Below are 3,462 nucleotides of genomic sequence, written 5' to 3'. Positions count from 1 at the left end.
ACTAGCTGTCCCCAGAGCTCTGGGGAGATGGAATGAGTAAAACCACAGCAGGACAAAAACTGTGTGGGGAAGCTGGGTGTGGGTGGCCTATAATCCCAGCACCCCAGAGGCAGAGATAGGTGGATTTCTGTGAGTTCAAGGCTGGCCTGGTCTATAGAGGGAGTTCAGAACAGCCAGGGATACACAGAGAAACCCTGTCTTGAGAAACCAAAAACATCATACCAAAACAAACAGCATCCCTAGTCCCTGACAATGCCCGGGACAGTGATCCTTGCCTTAATCTTTGCCAAAAGATTAGCAGAGGCTGCGTTAGTCAACTAGAAAGTGGCAAATGGCTTCTCCTGGTGTTCTTTTTCCTCTTGTGGGCAGGATAATTCGTTGCTATTGGTTGTTACCCATCTGAGCCTTAATTTCCAGGCTTAAGTCTGCCTCATGCAATCTGTACTAGTCACATGACCAGGGAGGTCACGTGACTCTATCTACACCAAGTGACATGACTCTGTCACATCCATTTCATCTGCCAAGAAAAGGTCTTAGGGGCCTGAAGACACACGAGCACCTAGTCCATCTACCAACTGGGAAGATCAATATACCCGTTTCAGCCCACAGTATCCCCCATTGAGAAGTAGACAGAAGTATGGAAAGAATCCAGAGGAACCAGACTAACCAAATCCAAGTTATTGACCCCAAACTTGTGTGATGCCATAAGCAATACCTAGTCAACTTACAGTGAACCATGTGTGGGTCTATACTGGGAACCAGTGTACAGATTTAATGGTAAGTACACGTGTGAGGAATTCTAGTTATGTCTTGATATGCCACACCAGATTGCTGTTACTGCCCCTACTGGAGCTGTGGTTCATGGACCACTTGGAAGGATAAAGGTAAAACAGCACTCCTCCAAAGGGAATTGCCACCTCCAACTGTAATGCAGGAACCTATAACAGCTTCCTTCAAGGATGAAACAGTCCATCCTGCAAGGAAGCTTCTGTTCTTTTTCTTTTTCTTTTTTCTTTTTTTGGTTTTTCGAGACAGGGTTTCTCTGTGTAGCCTTGGCCATCCTGGACTCACTTTGTAGACCAGGCTGGCCTCGAACTCACAGCGATCCGCCTGCCTCTGCCTCCCGAGTGCCGGGATTAAAGGCGTGCGCCTATGTATACAATGTTGTGTCTCATGTACACTCACATGCCAGAAGAGAGCATCAGATTACATTACAGATGGTTACAAGCCGCCATGTGGTTGCTGGGAATTGAACTCAGGCTCTCTAGAAGAGCAGGCAGTGCTCTTAACCTCTGAGCCATCTCTTTAGCCCTCAAGGAAGCTTCTTAAATAGGAAGGTAAACAACTCAAAATAGCTTCAGGAAGTCCCTGAAACAGACCGGATTCACTAGGCCCCTCCCTCGCTGAGTAAGCAGTAAAGACTTGTCTGCGACCAAGCTGAAAAGGAGACTCTAAGGCCAGACCAGCTGTCTGGAAGAAGCAGAAACCAGCCAAGCCGCCTGAAAGAGGTTTAGTCAGCTAGAAAGGATGCTATCCAGTCTGTTGAGCTGCCTGCAGACTGTGCAGTGTGTGCCAGGTTCCAACTTTTGTGAGCCATCACCAATACTGGGGTAGGCGTTGGCGAAGCAGCTGTCTTTTAGTCATTTCTGCACCTGTAAGTAACTCCTCACCTATACTCGTGTAAGTAACCCCAATAAAACTCATTGATTCTACAAATTGGACTTTGGTGGTATCCATACTTTCTGGTCTGTTATAGACTCCATATCTGGGAACACTGTGGGCATAGCATCTCCCCAGGAAAAGTTTTGTCACACAACAATCCTACATCCAAAAGATTGGAGATGGAAGAATGGCCACAAAATTGGTTTTTATTTTGGGTATAACCAAGACCCTGTGTTGGGTAAAGGATCTGAGCTCACTTGCAGGCTAGAAAACCTACCAAAACCCACCTTCAGTCCAAAAACCCATCATTCCCTGAGCACAAAATCCCGCCAATCTCTGGGCGTGGCTTGAAATTCACCAATCCCCCCACCCTGGAAAGCTCCTTCCCTAAGACGATCTACATAGCTCTGTCTACTGCTCAGTTCCCTGTTGCTTCTCACAAGCAGAGGCAGCCACCCTGTTGAGTCTCTCCCAATAAATCTCGTGTGAGGTTTGTTGTGCCATGTGACTTGGTGGTGTTCCTTGGCTCCAGTCTGCCAGGATACTTCTCCCCTCAGAGCTGTAACATATGCATTGGGGATTTCCCCCTCCGAGATCCAACACTTCTATTGGGGAAAACTTGTGTTATATATAAAATTAAAGATTAAGGCAGATGACAGAATACAAGGTACCAGGCAGATATTATGTTATACAGAGTTTATTAGATGAGCATGGGGGAAGAGGGAAAAGAGGTACCCCAGCGAGGGGGGCGGGTAAGAGAGGTAAAAAAAGAGTAGAGAAGAGGTAGAGAGATAGAGCCACGCGGAGGGCATGCCTTTTATATGGCCCTGGGCAGGTAAGCTGTGATAGGTAAGCAGTGACATCACAGGTAGGCAGACTGAAGCAGAATCCTAACATTTTGCTCCTCGGAACTGTTAACACTTACACCATGGATCCCTATTGTATTTCAAGTCACAGTCTCACTTTCGTTCATTTTATTAAGATATAAAGTTAGCATTTTTCGCATCTTTGCTATAGCAATAGAAACCCAAAGTAAGACAGAAATTGGTTCCTAGCCAAGCAGGAACTCAAAAATGTGCAGGGCTATTTGTCGGAACCCCTTAGCCTTAGATTGCTTGTTTGCTTTAGTGGGAGAAGTTTGTGGAAAATTTAACCCAAGCAGCGGCTGCTTACAGATAGACGATGAGGGGTCATTAAAAAAAAAAAAAAAAAAAAAACATAAATGTAAAAAATGGAAGAAGAAAAATCGCTGTCAGCCTAGACAGGGAGAAGCCAGAACTCCGGGGAATTGCGTGAGGTTTGATTTTCAGCTCTAGGAGAATTCAAAACCTTCTTAAATGTTATACTTTCGATTTGGGAGACTTTCCCGCACCAATCTGTTAGGTCTTCAGGCAGTGCGTATGTCCAGAAATGAGCACAACCTTGACCATAGGATTTCTGGCGGTTAGATAAAAGCCAGAATTCCTCTGAAACTTGTGAAATGAGTTTCCCTCCTTCCAAAATGAGTTATTTCCCTTGCCTCTGGAAGTGACAATGGAGCCGTGTCCGAAACATGTGGGGGAAAAAAAGTTCGACTAGGTGAAAAAAAAGCTAGGCCATTCTTAGCAAAACTGGGCTCAGAAATATTATGCTTAAATATTATTCTTTCCTCTCTTCATTAGTTCCATTTAATGTGAGACGAGATTTCACAAGAACCACACTGAAAGACGAAGGGAAACTAATTTCCGGCTATTAGCGGAACTGTTTCCATGGAGACAGGAGGGGCCCTTAGCCAGGTGAGATCTCGCGGTGCTTGGCTGG

The sequence above is a fragment of the Acomys russatus genome, chromosome 25 (genome assembly GCF_903995435.1).
Source record: "Acomys russatus chromosome 25, mAcoRus1.1, whole genome shotgun sequence".
Classification (NCBI taxonomy): domain Eukaryota; kingdom Metazoa; phylum Chordata; class Mammalia; order Rodentia; family Muridae; genus Acomys; species Acomys russatus.
The sequence above is the reverse complement of the archived record's forward strand: the minus strand, read 5'-3'. Positions refer to the sequence as shown.